The 17,776-nt window shown below is 36.7% G+C and overlaps 1 protein-coding gene across 2 annotated transcripts in view; it reads right to left on the bottom strand.

The window, feature by feature from the left end:
* Positions 1-12,620, bottom strand: part of LOC145684108 (uncharacterized) — a 223,757-nt gene extending 211,137 nt beyond the window's left edge. Inside the window, exon 1 of one of the 2 annotated variants that reach the window (XM_081756018.1) lies at positions 12,485-12,620. The gene's annotated coding sequence lies outside the window, so the exon portion shown is untranslated. The remainder of the gene's footprint in view (positions 1-12,484) is intronic. The other variant, XM_081756019.1, reaches the window with a different exon arrangement.
* Positions 12,621-17,776: the final 5,156 nt, after the last annotated feature.

The following is a 17,776-nucleotide window of genomic DNA, read 5'->3' as shown; positions in this document are numbered from 1 at the left end:
GATACACAGTGAGCGTTTACTGATGGACCACGTATATCTTATTTCCTCACGTACATTGGTTGTGCAGCCCCAAGCCTATTTGATTAAAATATATCCCGGGACCAGACAACGTTTTGCTATGAAACCAGCCTAGACGTGTAAAAAACTACTTCCGTGTGCCTTTGCAATGCGTCTGCCTTGCATCAGAACCAATTACATGCTGTGTGCCATATGGATACACGCGGTCCCGTGGTAGAAAAAATAATATTATGAACTGAAAATCTTTTACTCAGACCATGTATCAAATCTACTCACGCACGAAACCAATGTACTGATGTTGTACGGTGTAGTTTTATTCAATTTATCTGATGCTGATAATATCTCTATGCAACAATCTTGTCGCAGTTTGTAAAGGCATAATGTAATCATCCTGAAAATACTAAAAAGAAATTGAAATATACATATATTGAACAACTTCTTTTTTAGGTAACCCTAACCAGACGGGTTAGTTTATATTAGCTTTGGCTACAAAAGAATCTGAAATGCAATTTTATAAACAATCATTGGTTCTTGCAGTATATTCGTTCTATAAAGCTATAATAAACAGACGATACACATACTGATATTGTCTGTATGAACGAAGCTGTAAAGAGTCTTTGAAACAAAATAAAACACTAATTTTTCATCACTCAGTGTCTCTATTATTACACTATTAGCAACTCCGTGGCGATTTTATTGTGCATTCATTCACATGCAATCAAAACCCCAACAATTCACCGTGAATTCAGGAAAAGTCTCAATTTCCATAAGTTAAGTCGACTGTTCGCAAAATGTACGCGGAGTAATTATTGGCGGTTTTTATTGCCACTGAATGCAATGTAAAGAAGCAACATGCAACCGTTTACAATTCTTTTTCTTTGCTCACTGATGTATGCTTTTGGAAAAAGCAATCCATACACATAAAGTTGAATGCAGGACATGCACGGCACTGCATGCGTACTTGATGTGTCTTTCTTGATGCATACGTTCTGTCGTGTTGCTGTAACAATTGTGCATACCAAAAACACGTTCCCTTTTTAGCAGTTTCTGTCAGGCATTAAGGAATCCTAGGTGAAGCTGCTGTAACAACTTCTTGTGATTGGAATAGCAAATGAAGAACCAATTCTTCCCTAAAACGTACTATGTCAGTCAGTGAATATCTCTGCAAACACTAATAATATGAGGGAAATCCAATATCTCTACAATAGAATAATGTCCAGAAATCACGTCAAAAGCATTCAAGTCACCAGAAACATCTTTCCAATACACAAACATATTATGTCCTGCTTTATTGACACCTGTAGCAGCTTCTTTTGATCCATCCATATTGACATCATCTGGAGTATGCATAGATTGACGTTCTTGTATTGCATCTGAGACACATTCATTTTCGCCATTTTCACTTGTACTCTCACTGTCACTTTTACTATCATAATATATATCAGACAAACGTACAGTAGGACCATCTGAGCCACTTAGGTTACGTATAATACTTGGTTTACTGCTGCTTTCATCGCTAAAATCACTCAAAGCTGCCCTAATCTCAGCTGCCTCCATGTCCACGAAACAAGCAAAAGAACATGCACAAACACGTACGTTTAGTGCAACAATAGCGGAGCAAATAGTGTTATCAGAAGTCTGCCACCTCTGCTACCATCTGTTGGAAATTTCATGACCCAAGGCAACAGTTCTTTTCCCAGGGCCCAGAGCATTCAAGAGAAGCATTTATTCAAATTATATCTGTGAGCCTGGCATATACACAGGCTTTAAAACACAACCAATGTACTTGAGGAAATAAGATACACGTGGTCCGCCAGTAAAACCTAACTGTGTATCAAATAGATACACATGGGCTGACAGTGTTTATAGCAAACTGTAGTCTGGTCCCGGGATGAATTTTACTCAAAAAGGGTTGGGGCTGAGAGTGTTAATATTCTGGGGGACACTGTTGGTACTATTCTACTTATTATTATATTGTAGACGTATTATTTTGGTGTCCTCCGGGGCCACTCTCAGATCTCCGGGGGACAGTGCCTACTAAAAACATGTCTGGAACAAAACACTGGTGTTCACTGGCGGGATGTTTCTTTGAGGAAGATTTGGACAAGATGGTCACACACTATGACAAGTGTTAGAACATTGGTGGAAACTATGTCGAAAACTATTTTAAGGTGTGCTCTTTTATGTAAAATTAAATTTGACTTGAACAAAGCTGTTTTAATATTTTTTTAAAACAGTATTTTCCGGACTGCCTTGTAACTGTTGCTTTATTTGATGTATTATGTTGTAGTGTATTCTACTTAAATATCTCTAAAGTTATTCCATATATATCCCCATCTTGTGTTCAGTTGGTTACATTTTGCATTATTAGTTTACTGTTCTGGTACTATTGAATATGATATTACGTCATATCTTGCTCCGTGATTTGAATTTCTTCTGCCGTTTGTCAGATTGATTCAGGGAGTTCGTCAGTGGCCGTTACGGCGAGTGCATCGTGTTTTGTGTGCTCTGTGAGGACGAGAGTTGAGTGGGCCTTTCTATCCATATACACTACACTTAGACACTCTTTTTTCCATTTACATGTTCATACATTCCCTTCTTTTTCAAACACTTTTTTCAATTCATTTTACATTCCCACTTTTATCTACCTTTTGCCCTGTCCATCTTGGCCTTCAGCCCTCTTTAACTGTTCGAACTTCTTTCCCGATTTTGACCTTTACCCTATTGTGTCATACTTCTCTCCTGATTTTACTTTTTCCCGATTGTGACATTACTTTTTTTCACGTCTTTTTTACTTTATCATACTTATTACTTTGTACATGTCATATACCTTTGTACTCATCTTATTACTTTTTATCATTTTCCCCCTAATCAACTTATTACATTTTACACGTTTAACTACCTTTGTAAATTGCCGATAAGTCTTTTTCAAGACAGTGGCAACGTTCTTTTGCGCCACTTATGTGACGCTTCTACAAACAAACAACAAACAGATTGATTCAAATCTTGTGCGCATTGGTTGGACTGGACAATGAGGGAATGGATCGAAGACGGAAGTATTCAGTTATTTAGTTCTGTAGTTTGTTTTTTTATATAGTTTTTTCCATTTTCTCAAGTGTTTCTTCTTCTTCTTCTTTTTAAATATATGCTATTTTGTGCTTGTGAAAACTTCCTGCCAGCGTTCGCTCCCGAGTTGACCATTTGAAGTTGCCCTTTTCTTCTACAGGTAAAAGTAGTATTAATCTATATATATAAAAGAGAACGTACAATTCTTTGTCCGCTCATCACGCTAATACGGCTGAACCAATTTCTTTCATTTTTGGGGGGTTATTAGGATTTGGACCCTAGATGGTTTTTATCATATCACTTTAATTTTTAATTACCAGTGTCTTGAGATAATTGACCATTCAAGTGTCCATAACGTACAAATCCTTTGTTATTAGTTCATCATAGGTAAAAATAAACGTATTTATATGCAACCCGCATGACCGTGTCACTCGGCGGGTTAACATAAATGACAGGCGATATAGAGCGGAAAATAGCTTGAATCTTCTGTTTAAAATTTTTTAATTGATTTGCTTATTTTTACAGACACTTTTACAATATGCCAGCACCGGGATGACCGCAGCGAAGCGGGGCGGGTTAACATAAATGACAGGCGATATAATGTTAAGATTTACTGCAATCTTCTATGGTTTTTATCATATCACTTGAAAGCGAAAAAGTAAAAATTATCTAAGTAACAAAGTTTATTGCGTTCCGGGGTGACCGCAGCGAAGCGGGGTGAACGCTGCTAGTGTATAATAAAATTCAATTATTTTGGTAATTTACTATAACGTACTGTTACTACCGTATATATATATATATATATATATATATATATATATATATATATATATATATATATATATATATAGGATGCGAATTACGGCCAGGGATGGAGGACAAAACCACCTCTGGAAAGCTTTTATCCTTGGCTGGAAGGCAAAAAAAGAAAAAAATCCCAGCGGGGATGCTATTTTTCCCTCCTACTCTCAGTTATATTTCTTACATCATTCAAATTCTTCAATTTAATGTGCTAAACGTAAAACCGTTTGAAAATTGTTAATAGAAAATTCATTGTAAAAAGTAATTTGGTTAGGTTAGGTTAGAGTTGGTGTGTGTTGGGAGCTCTATGTGTATGTTTTTTGAAAAAGAAATGTTAGTGAGATCTGCTGCTGTTGTTAGTAGATTAGGATAAAAATGAGCACTATTATAGCAACTTGTCAGCAGGGTTGGCACGATTTTAGCAAGTTGGTTTAAACGGGGTGATTTTTTAAAAATTTTATCCCCTGGAAAAATCGCCTAATTCGCACTCTGTATATATATATATATTGAAATTGACATTTGAGGATAAATCTTGTTGTATATGAGCCTCACTCATATATATATATATATATATATATATATATATATATATATATATATATATATATATATATATATATATATGAGTTATTATATATGTTACATATATGTTATATATATGTTATTTACTTGTTCTCTATTTATCTCGTTAATAAATTGTTCACTGATGTACCTTTTAATTGAGGATATTTTGATTTTGAAAAGCCTCTGGTTTATACAATATCTGCCTAAGGGAGGTATCCAATCTATTAACGTGCCTTTCTGTGGGTATCGTATATGCTGCTGCCATGATGCGGGGAAGTATTGCTAAATATTAAATAATCTAACTAGTGGGACCGTGCCTTCCTTGACTTCCGGTGGGGCTTTATGATACACTACAATGTGCATCTGTGCATCAAAGTATATGTGTATTAGTGACTATGGTTGTATGTACATCTTTTGCTTCTCTTGGAATCGGTCCTTTGCCAAATCCCTTTGAATCAGTCTTTGTTTTCTTTCCCATTTTTGAAAAAAAATACTGCGGGCATTTCTGACTAAACTGGTTGAGATTCCACTTTAAACTGTCTTATCCTATACAGCAGTGATCGCCAAACCGTCGATCGCGAGCTAGCAGTAGCTCACGGGGACATTTTCGGTAGATCGCATTAACGCTTCGGTTGGCTAACCTTGATTCCTCTACTAAGCTTACGCTAACAACAGAGGTCGCTGACGACAACAACTTCTTGTTTCTGCCATGCAACTACCATTATCAGCCTTATCTCACAGTTTATTGTATACTCATGGAGTCGTACACCTTATGTTTTTCATGTGTATATTAGACATTTGCTAAACGTTATGTTTTTCGTGTGTATATTAGACATTTGCTAAACGTTATGTTTTTTGTGTGTATATTAGACATTTGCTAAACGTTATGTTTTTCGTGTGTATATTAGACATTTGCTAAACGTTGTTTTCCGTGCGTATATTAGACATTTGCTAACTTGGATAGTTTGATTTCGAATTTACTAGAAATGTAAGTTTATAGGCAATAAACACATGTAAGTTTTTTTTTTAAGTTGGTAGTTATTTTAGTTGGTAGCTCACAGTAGGATTTAAAAACGGTATGGTAGCTCAGAAGCTTCATAGGAGACCATTGATCTACAGCATGGCTGCTGAGAAAAGGACATAAGTACAAATTATTCAATTAATTAATCAACTGAGAAAGAACAGATTAATTGCAACATTGTTTGCTTTGTCAAAGAGGAAAAAAAGTTCTCTTGTAATTGAGTAAGTTATTGCACGTCTCCCGGTTCGATTTCCAATAATGACACAGCATCTGATCTGGTATATTGTGAGCTAGTCGTGGAGCTGGTTGAACTAAAAGGGTAACAGAACTAAGTTTTATAAAGCAAGAACCTTACAAGAATGGAAATTGATAAGCTGATCATGTTATCAGTTAAATGCGCGCCATTCTGTATGATATGGAGCATTACGCCAGGTGTACACCTAGAATATTTTGTTGTGAGGTGTCCAAGATTTGGACAAATCACTACGTCTATGTAGTATTGAATGGGTATTAATCTGCACACGAAAAGACGATAAGTAATTTTAAAGTACTTCCACGTATATTTTCAGGAAAAAATGACATGTATAAAAAGAGAAATACTCGTAGTACAGATGAAATGCAAGATCAAATCTTCATTCAACATCAATCATTTATCTGCTAAACAAGTATAATTTTATTGTGAAAGTGTAAAAATGTATTTTCACTTAGGAAATTTTAGAGGGGCTCAAACCTAGTGGACACCCAGTGGGTGAGTGCGCTCCTGCTTTAGGTTAAAGACCATTTAGCCCACACGTATTTTTCTTATGATCCTTGTGATTATCCAGAGTTACGAAGAAATATTGCCAGAGTAGACATATTTTATGTTTCAGATAAACAGGGTGTTTAAAAAAAAACACCGAAAACGTTTCCAAGGTGATTCCTGCCACCAAGATAAGACGAAAAGTATAGACCAAGCTGTGTGCACAAATGCTTGCTTTCGGAGTTATAGGCTGCCGAAAACATAAAAAAAATGAACTTGAAAGATCCATAGCTACAAAACTATGGGGCTTACCATAGTCGGGTCAAGACTTTACTTAGGAACTAGTATGTGCCCTATCGAAATATCCAAGTTTCAGAATCTTGCGGTAATTGCGAAACAACTTTTATAGAGGTAGTTAGTGAGTACTTCAGATTATATACTCCTAACCAAACTCCCTCTATAAAAATTGTTGCGCAAGTATCTTAGGATTCTTATATGTGTATTTTTGGATAGCGCATATATTGATTTCTATGTGAAGTCTTGACTCAATTACGGTAGGTCCCATAGTTTTGGAGCTATGGACCCTTACATTTCATTTTTTCATGTTTTCGGAAGGCTATAACTCCGAAGGGAAGTATTTGTGCACCCAGGTTGGTCTATACTTTTTGTATTATTTTGGTGTCAGGAATCACCTTCCAGACGTTGTCGGTGTTGTTTTGAAAGAATACGCGACAAAACGTACTAGCGACAAAACGTACTAGCGACAAAACGTACCACCGACAAAACGTACCACTTACCCTGAGGGCTGCTTGTGAAGGGTTTTTTAAAAACAATTTAAATAATGAGAAGCGACAAAACGTACCCCTTGCCTGGAGGGCTACTTGCGAAGAGTCTTCCAATCAGCCATCAAATAATGTCAGGCGACAAAACGTACCAATTGATAGGACGGTATATATATTGGCCAAAATAAGGTTAAAAGTTGAACAGATTGGTCCTGAGAAAAGAACCTATGCAATAGCAAGACTAAGACTAAGACCATGGCTACAAGATTCTCGCAACACCAAGACAATACCTGCAAGATTCTCACCAGACCAAGACCAGAAAGAATCTTACATATGCAATATTTGAATATTAGCTGATTTCCATCACACTTTATCCAGGCTTTGGACCAGGGACGGATAGGCATTATTAGAGATGCGGGCGCTTTCTCCCACAAGGGCCATCAGCATCTCAATGTCACAAATCAATTGCAGTTTTCTTTCTACAGTAAGTCAATAGTATTAACAATTGACAATTAAAACCTGATATTCTTTCATCAGTATATTATTCTGAGTTGTTCAAAATATTATATGAAGTTCAAGGAGAACGTACACTATATTACAAAATTAGTAGATGTTTTAGTGTACTAGTTTTTGATGCTACTGTATCTATCACTTTTGCATTCGAAATATTTTTTTAATAAATCTTTTTCAATAGACATCAACAAAATGTTTTCAAATGTTCCTGAGACATGGTACTCGTTAGCTTGTTTTTAATGTATTTCAGTTTATTTCAATTTTGAAAAATTTCTTTCACATGTTACCTGAGTTACGGGCAAAGTCAATAAAAATTTGTATGCTGGAAACCTGGATAAGTATTACTGCACAAATTACAATTCTGCAAAATTACAAAGCAGCACATTGGACAATTTTGCAACACGTTTTGCATTCGCTTTCCTTGTAAACAAATGTATTTTCTCCTAATTCTGAATCACTTGCACCATCAGCACAATCATTTTTCCTCGGTTGTGCTCGTCATCAAGACTGACTTTCAAGGATGTCCACGTCCTTCAAAAGTCCAAGAGAATACATTTATAGTATCCTTGGAAACTTCTTAACTGAAGTTTTTCAGAAAATATGTAAGTTTATCGAAAGGTACGTCTGGAAGTTCTGTTACTTGGTTGAAGTGGCTAGGGTCCAAATAATCCATAAAGTACATTGCTTCTTGAATCTTGAAATACTCAAAACTGCCATGTCAAATATTGTGTTGAATGCTTCGATGCAGTACCTGGTCATTGGATAGAAGCAGCTTCATCTTCATATCCACACGAAAAATCTTTGTCCATCTCTGAAGGCGAATTGTCGACAGATCAATAGAAAAAAAAAGAAATCACGTTCTAAGTCTTCAAATTTGTTATTGGCCCATTCTGCAAAGCTTAATGCTGCATTCTTAACGGATTCAAAATCATCTCTCTACTCTTTCAGTTGGAACAGAGTAGTCTGCACCATCCGATAGGATTACACTAGCAGCACCGTCTATTTGGAGATAGTTTGACAGAGAGGTCGTCACTTGAAATATCTTAAGGAACTTTTCTGCTGTTCGAATTGTTTTGAACTTGAGATCTTTTATATATCCTTTCGCTTTACCCCTAGCTTTTGGTTTGATATTTTCTGTAGAAGCAATTTTCTTAATTGTTATGGTCAACTCTATATACAAAGCACTTTTTGGGTTCGAAAAATGACCAAACTTTTTCTGAAGAACAATGTGTTAACTACCATCTTGTTTCCGCAATAACTGTAAGACGCCTTTGTTAACATTTGATCTTCCAAATGTACATTCGCTGATAAAACTCACGCATAAATATCGCACAGTCATTCAGCAGAACAATGACACAGAATCAATGCAATATTTTGTCAGATCACATATGACATGATTGAGTATATGAGCGTAACACCACACGTGTAACAGTTTCTTAGTAGTTAAACGGTTAGCGTATGCGCCTTTGTCGTGGGAGACCTGGGTTCGATTCCCGGCGGGAGCTCATGTGCTTCGGATTTCCCGTAAATCAGTATGCCCCGTCTCATATGGCCTTGCTGCTAAAAGGGCCGTTAAACTCAAAATCAACTGAATCACACGTGTAACTGATCATAGGAGAATTGAAAAAATCCTAATATTGTCCTTACATGTTACTTGAGCCATCGGTTAAATTTCAAATATCAAGGTTCAACTTCTGCAGAATTTCCAGCAGTAAACCGCAAGTACACTGGCCTGTGGTAGATATGCATTTTACAATGACAACAATACTTCGTAAAACAACAGAGCACTGGCCTGAAACTACTATATCTTGAGTAGTGTCTAATAGAACAGAAAATATTGAAGCTTGAGAGACTTCTTTCGAAATATCTTCTCTGATAAGTGTGCTGATAGCATTCAAAACATACTTCACCGTGTTTAGTAAAAGTTATGCGGCCACTATCCTGCTTACTTCCTCGTATATGACTCTTCTTGGTGACCTTATCTAAATTACTTTTAAGCGGAAGATCAAATTTGCTTAAGAAAGGAATAATACCCAAAAAGTTTCCATGATCTATAGCTGCGTCTTTCAGTTTATAGGCTGCTACATTTCCTCTGTAAATGAGCCCTCTTTTACCAATGAGTTTCTGCACTTTGACAACTCGATACATTACCTGTCTGTTCTTCTCAATCTTATACTGCCGTTGTTTTACCTGTTCATGAGGAAGTAGTGTCTTAACATGAAGTAGTACGTTTTGTCGCGGATTAAATATCCGAAATGTTTTAATTAATCCATGATAGGTTGTCATTTATGACAGGTCGTCAAAAGTGGTTCGTTTTGTCGCGAAAATTCAAGTGGTACGTTTTGTCGCTGGTACGTTTTGTCGGGACACCGTTTTGAAACACCCTGTATAACGTTCTACAATTATGCCCTTTAGGATAAGGGAGACGATGATTAAGACAAAGTGAATGTGGATGGAATAATTAGTAGAATGATAATGTGTGAGGAAATGGAAGTATCCCGAAAAAAACCACGGACACGATGTTGTCCACAACAAACTTACTTCATCGGAATCGAACCAGAGGCCCCATACATCAGAGGTAAGAGCCACCGTGCCCCCTCGATTAAACTTTTAAATTTAAATTTCTATTTAGCTACAATATTGTTCAAAGATAAGACCAGGGGCGTCATTTAGGGGGACAGGAGGGGGCAATTGCACCCCAAAAGTTTGAGGAATACATATAATGTAATTGATTGTCTGGTAATATACTAGTACAAAACGTGAACGTCATATGTTTGTGATGTTCTTGGCCCCCCTCTCAACTGAAGGCTGAAATGACGCCCCTGGATAAGACTTTTTTATAGCCTATTAATCGACAGATCACAATGAAGCTAAACAAAGGAAAATGCTCAATATTAAATTTTCATGCGTAGTTTTCGAGGAAATAAAAATTATAACACTAAAAAATTGTCATTCAATTAATAATAATATTTTTTAATAATAATAATTAATATTTTTAAACATTTATTTTATTATTTTCGTATTGTATATGTAAATATGCACTGTTAGGTAGCTGATTATAATCTATACATGTATGGGAAAACATGATCAGCTGCATTCAGAAATGTTTTTGAGTGTGATTAGCGTTGTACTAAGAATTTTACCAACGCACGACTCTAATTTCCATATGGGGCCGCGGTGCCTCAGTGGTAGAGCGTTCACCTCTGGTGCTTGGGGTCCCGGGTTCGATCCCAGCCCCCGCCAAGTGAACTTTGTGGTTGACAAACACCGTGTGCGTGGGTTTTCTCGGGGTTCTCCCGTTTCCTCCCACTTTCTTCATTCCACCATTTTTCACCCATCTCTCATCATCACCGTCTCCTTTAGCCTAACCGGCATAACCGTGGGACGTAAAACTCAAAGATTTCATTTCATTTTTCTAATTTCCATATCTAAAAACACGCTGATTATGGTATCCTGGTTTATATTATATAAAAATGCCATCCGCGACTAGATTCCTATTTAGGTTCCATGAGGTCCTAAGCTGTTGAAGGTAATGGAGTCCGAGTCCTTTATACCATGTATATCTAGTTGTCCTTTGTCAATGAAAAATTGTCTCCGTTTTTTCTTTTTCTTTCTTTCTTTTTGTTTTTTGTGTGTATGTGTTGTGAATATATGCTATATTGTCCATGAAATTAATCCAGCGCTTCTTTTCTTTTTTTTTTTTTCTTCGGGACAAATCAAAGTAAGTTTCAAACTTTCGCGAGATCCCAACATGTGATTTTTTTTTTTACTAAATGCAAAAAAGCAAACACATAAAACAAAAATACTTACAATATATTTTTTTCAACGAACTTAGAAAATTCGTTACTGAATTCTCTATGTCTCTGCCTGTCTGTTATTTGCGAATTTTTCAATTTTAAGCCCTCTATTTGGTAGAGCATCAAAAACTATCTGAGAAAGTTATGGAAATTTTAGCGTTATTTTTACCGTTCCCGAGATAAAACACTTAACTCTAGTGCAATAAAGTTCCTGGTTCGACCCCATCCATACGATTTTTTTGTTATGGTAGACAAAATTGTGCTCGTAGTTTCTCTCGTTTCCTCCTACATTCCCATTCCATCAATTTATTTCATAATTACTAACCTCTGTTAATTAATCGTCTTCTTTGGCCTACAGGGCATAGCCGTAAGTCGTATTAACCCTTAACGCACCAAGCCTAAATCGTCAACTTTGTTTACCAAGCTGGGGTCTTCTAGGGACCCCAAGTATTATTTTGATTTCTCAACTCATTTTTTTTTGCACTTTTTTTTTAAAACAAACGTATCATTGATCTAATTATGTAGCATACATCCGAAAAGGATACAGGGCACATATAAAAATCGAGAATAAATTGGTTCTTATAATTGCAGCAGTATCGCCAAATATCACCCTCTGGGGTCCTCTAGAGACCCCGCTTGGTGAGTTAAGGGTTAAACAGAAAGAAATCATTTGAAAGATTTCTTATGCAACGCCAACAGAACGTTTTCATTATCAGTATTTCAGAAATGTAACATATTTTAAAATATAATGTATTTGAAAACATTTCTTAATAACAAGATAATGAATTTGCATAAAGGAAAGTCTAAAGAGTTGAAAATTATTTTTTAAGAACATTTTCTTGCAACATTATAATATTGCAAATCTACGATTCTGAAACAATTTTAGATTAATTTCTGCGTAGATTAAGTTGTGATTGGGATGGTCAATTAATGGAAATTACATTTACGATGCATCTTTCAATACCGATGAAGGAAAATTGGGATTCATTTTTGGGAGCACAAATAATTGAATTAATTAATATGAACTTACTAATGTATACAGGTAGAACAACAACAACACACACACATAAACAACGGTATATAAATAAAATGTAACATAAATTTGAAATCAATTCAGAGGAAAATAACGTAGCATGCAGTAGTTGAAGGTAAATAGAAGGTAATTATAAATGTTGAGACTCACGGTTTTCTTACATGAAGAACTTGTAACACGGAGGTTGAAGGATAAGAACTGTGTCTGTGGATGTAGCTACAATGGCGACTGCCGGGGACTGTGATAGCGAACTCCAACCACCGGTTCTTTCTGCTCTTATAGTGAGCACCCCGGCGCGGCCAGATCGATAGGAGAACGTTAGCAACGACATCTAGTTTCAACAACGAATAGGCCTTAACGTCTTATCGCGTAGCGAAACATGCTTTGTTCTGCCCCCTTCTACTCCCTTCTCTCATCGGAAGGAACGAAATTGATGGGGCAAAAATGGAACAGAATGAAATAAAACAGTCGCATACAAGTGATTCAAATTGATGTTAGATTTATGATGCAGTTTTTATTTCATCTCGAAAATATTACATGAGCATGCAGAGGCGTAGCTACGAGGGACGTGGAAGGAAAAAGGGGGTCGGACCCCCAGACGATATCCTTAAGTCCCCAAATGTAGTTCTGTGTTAAGTGTTTAATACTTATAGGAAATGAAAAATCTTTATAATACAGGGTGAATGGAAAATAACTAGGTATTAAAAACCTGTCACAAATTTTGGAATATGTTCGTTTGAAAAACATGTACATGTCCTTTGTCATATAAGAAAACAAAAGAATATATCAAACCTTAACATTTGTACATGCGTTGTTAACCAGCTTCCTCGAACGGTCAGGGATACAATTGATACTTTTTTTTAAAAAAAATTTAAGAAGGAAGTCAATTGGAATGTTGGCAATAACCTCTTGAATCCGCGCCTCCGATTCCTCTACTGTGCGAGGTTCGGACTTGTACCTCTCTTTCCTAGTGTTGCCTCAAAGGAAAAATAATTATCACAAGGAGTGAGATCTGGATTTCTTATTGGCCATTCGTGAGCGCAACGATCTGAGCTTGCTCATGAACAGATAAGCATGCTCAGCTGTTTACATTGCGCATGCTGCTACCAGCGGTCAACGATTGAACTAAGTGAAGCAGGAAATATGAAATCTTAGTAAATACTTTATATTATGGCGTCGTTGTCAGCATGAAATTAGTAATATTAATATTATAATTTTAATTAGTAATATTATAAATATAATTTTTAATAGTTCCTAGCTATTTTTTCACCCACCCAGTAGAATATAATTCAGCTCCTTCGTAGTTATATGATTTATGTACGTGCCTTTGGTGCGAAAGAGAAAAAAAAATATCACAGTGTGAGCTCATATTTTTTGCATACCATTAAAGCTTTGGATCCACGTCTCATATAGGTTGGTACTGAAAAGGACGCGGAACTCCCAACCAGCAACAAATACTCAATACATCATAATAGTTACAAACTCTTCCGAATGCAATACATTGATCCACCGATTTACGGACGTCGATTTAACGGATTTCAGAAGTAGTGGACAAGCTCTCGAGCAGCCGATTCAGTTTGAAAGTGAATAAGAATGCTCAATTTACTGTATAGTCAGGTTGTAGTGTACCAGTGTTGTCAGATTGGAAAATGTACTTGATTAAAATTTAAAAACACGATACTACAAACATTTTCCTCTTTTCCATAATGTAAGTGGGATTATAAGCCACTCTAGAAGAATTAGTCGGAACTTATGGACAATGTACCACATCAAACGGTTATTATCCTTTTTCTATCCATTAAAACGAGGGATGAGTGCAAATAGTGGAGTACTGATTCATTATTAGGATCATGCAAGTGAGATTTAATAAGATTGTAATGCTAGTACGTCTATACGTCCGTTGCTCCACACACGATAACTCTTGAACGGGAAAGAATTTATGAATTCTTTTCTTCGCAATAGACAACTAGAGCGGTTATATTGGCCGATTTCATTAACGGAGTCAATCCGATAATACCCTAACGGGTAACGGCGACGACGGAAGCAAATTTATGAATTATTTCTACGGAATAGAAAGTTAGGATGATTAACTTGGCTGAGATCGTTAATAGAGTCAACCCGTTAATATGTTCACGGGTAACGGCGACTTACCTCTGTCTGTTAGTCCATACGATAACTCTTGAACGAAATCGAATTTTTGAATTGTGTTTCCTGCTATAGATAACTAGAGCAATTATCTCTCCCGAACTCGTTGACAGAGTCAATCCGTTAACATAATAACGGATAACGGCGACTCTAACAGTGGCTATCTGTAGCCCATATCCAATTATGTAAGCAAATTTTTAAATTGATTTTTGCAATAGATAACTAGAGCAATTATCTCTTCCGAATTCGTTAACGGAGTCAATCCGTTAACATATTAACGGATAATGGCGACTCAAACGGTGGGTATCTGTAGCTCATATTACATTACGTAAGCGAATTTTTAATTGTTTTTTGCAGTAGGTAACTAGAGCAACTATCTCTCCCGAACTCGTCAACGGAGTCAATCCGTTAACATATTAACGGTTAATGGCGACTCTAATGGTGGCTATCTGTAGCTCATATCACATTATGTAAGCGAATTTTTAATTGGTTTTTGCAATAAGTAACTAGAGCAATTATCTCTCCCGAACTCGTTAACGGAGTCAATCCGTTAACATATTAACGGGTAATTGCGACTCTAACAGTGGCTATCTGTAGCTCATATCATATTATGTAAGCGAATTTTTAATTGGTTTTTGCAATTAGTAACTAAAGCAATTATCTCTCCCGAACTCGTTAACGGAGTCAATCCGTTAACATATTAACGGGTAATTGCGACTCTAACAGTGGCTATCTGTAGTCCATATCCCATTATGTAAGCGAATTTTTAATTGGTTTTTGCAATAAGTAACTAGAACAATTATCTCTCCCGAACTCGTTAACGGAGTCAATCCGTAAACATATTAACGGATAATTGCGACTCTAACAGTGCCTATCTGTAGCCCATATCCCATTATGTAGGCAAATTTTTAATTTTTTTTGCAATAGATAACTGGAACAATTATCTGTTCCGAACTTGTAAATAGAGTCAATTCGTTAACATCCTCAGGGGTAACGGCGACTTTAATGGTAGTTATTCATATCACTTTCTACTATTAAAACAAAAGGAGGCACGGTGGCTCAGTGAAGAGCGCTTACATCTGCTGCATGGGGTGCCTGCTTCATTGTCTGGCCAAGTAAGTTTGTGGTGAAGAATATCGTGTCAGTAGGTTTTCTCAAGATACTCCCTTTCCTCCCAGATTCTCATTCCACCAATTCTTCCACCATTGTCCACTTGCCTTAATCATTGTCTCCCATAGTCTAAAGGGCATTATAGTGGGATGTTAAACGTCGCGGTGGCTCAGTGGTAGGGTGTTTACCTCTGGTGCATGTATTCTTGGCCTGATCTCAGCTCGCGCAAAGTGAACTTTGTTTTGGACAAACACCGTGTGCATGGGTTTCCTCGGGGTTCTTTTGTTTCCTCTCACTTTCTTCATTCCACCATTTCGTTCATTTCTCATCATCACCTTTAGATTAGCCGATATAAGCATGGGACGTAAAACTTAAAGATTTCATTTCAGTTTCATTTCGTGGGAGGTAAAACTTATTTCATTTTAAAAGAAATGTAGTAGAAGTTACAAATCTCGTCGTTAGATGGCGGGAAACTTCTATTGGTTGATAGCTACCGGACGAATTTCAAACTTCTATTCCGTGATCCTTTTTTATTAGTATCTACCAGAGTTTATTCACTTTGTCGTGCTCATTCTTCTCCCTGGATAACAGTTGCAAATAAGCTTATATTTCTTCACTTCCTTGCATAAGAGCACATAAGGTTGATTAAAAAAAAGACCCATATAAATGCTAAATTAAACAAACAGAGTAATGGCCCCAGATTGGGCGCCACCCATCTTCCCATCTTCAGTTGGGATGAAATTATACATATACATACAGAGTAACATGAACATTTTTGTTTTTTTATGAATAGCTTATGGCACTTACCTGCAGCTTGTTATTCAAATTTCACGTGCTATCAAAATCCATGTCTCAAAAAGATACCAGTGCAAATATAATACTAGTAATAATAATATGGCGTACGGTGAGTTATTAAATCTTTCATATTCTGAAGATTTTTGGTACAAAACTCCAGCACTCTCTGAAAAGTATGTTTGGACATGAAAAATGAAATAAAATCTTTGAGTTTAACGTCCGACACTGATGCTCTTTAAGGTAAGGGAAAAAAAAAATGAAATGAAATCTTTGAGTTTTACGTCCCACGGTTATGCCGGTTAGGCTAAAGGAGACGGTGATGATGAGAGATGAGTAAAATGGTGGAATGAAGAAAGTGGGAGGAAACGGGAGAACCCCGAGAAAACCCACGAGCACGGTGTTTGTCCACCACAAAGTTCACTTGGTGGGGACTGGGATCGAACCCGGGACCCCAAGCACCAGAGGTGAACGCTCTACCACTGAGCCATCGCGCCCCCCTTTAAGGTAAGGGAGGAAGTGAATGTTGATAAAGACAGGCACGTAGCCAAGGAGTGGGTCCCGGAGATGGAGTGGGTCGTGGGTCAAGTTTTCTGAGTGGATCAGTGGGTCGTGGGTCAACAACATGTGACTCACTGTGACCCACTGCGACCCACCACACACCGTGACCCACTGCGACCCACCACCCACCATGACTCACTGCGACCCACCACCCACCGACACAGTCTGATCTACCGACCCACTCTGCTCACTACATTGTAGACAGTATTATCTTCTGAAAACTGGTAAATTTGTCTTTGTTTTACTTTCAAGACCTTCATTTCCTTTCCTTTTCCATTTGTTTCTGTCTAGTTACCTGAGGTGAGTAAATCTAACCAAGTGGAAAAGGAACTTCAGGCACTTTTGGATATTGATATTTTTAATTGCAATAATAGCGATAGGAGTTATACTACTACTTGGCTTTCGAGACCTGTGAGTTTTTAGAGGAGCTAACTACTGGAAAAAATACATTTTTGAATCACTGTAATATATAAATTATTAAAAAAAATGAATGTAACTACGCGTGCCTGATCATCACGGTCAAATTGCAAAGTCAAATGAAATTACTTTTGGTATATAGTTAGGCCTTAATCCAAACTGAGATATTATATTGCTTTCATTATAATAATTACATAATATCCTAAGGAGGTAGTCAGGATCCGAATTTTTGCGAAAAAAAATTGAGTATCTCGCAAGCCGTTAAACTTACGGAGCTGAAATTCAATGTAATAACTCTTTATTGAAAATAAACAGAATATGTCCTAGCACTTTTTTAAATTCTTCTTTATAGAGGGGGCACTTTCTATATATGGAAAATTAGTAATGAGTTGGTTTGTAAAAATGATCGAAAACGAT

Source organism: Thermobia domestica, chromosome 4 (genome assembly GCF_964235325.1).
Source record: "Thermobia domestica chromosome 4, izTheDome1.hap1.1, whole genome shotgun sequence".
NCBI classification, from domain to species: domain Eukaryota; kingdom Metazoa; phylum Arthropoda; class Insecta; order Zygentoma; family Lepismatidae; genus Thermobia; species Thermobia domestica.
This window is presented reverse-complemented; position numbering and strand designations above follow the sequence as displayed.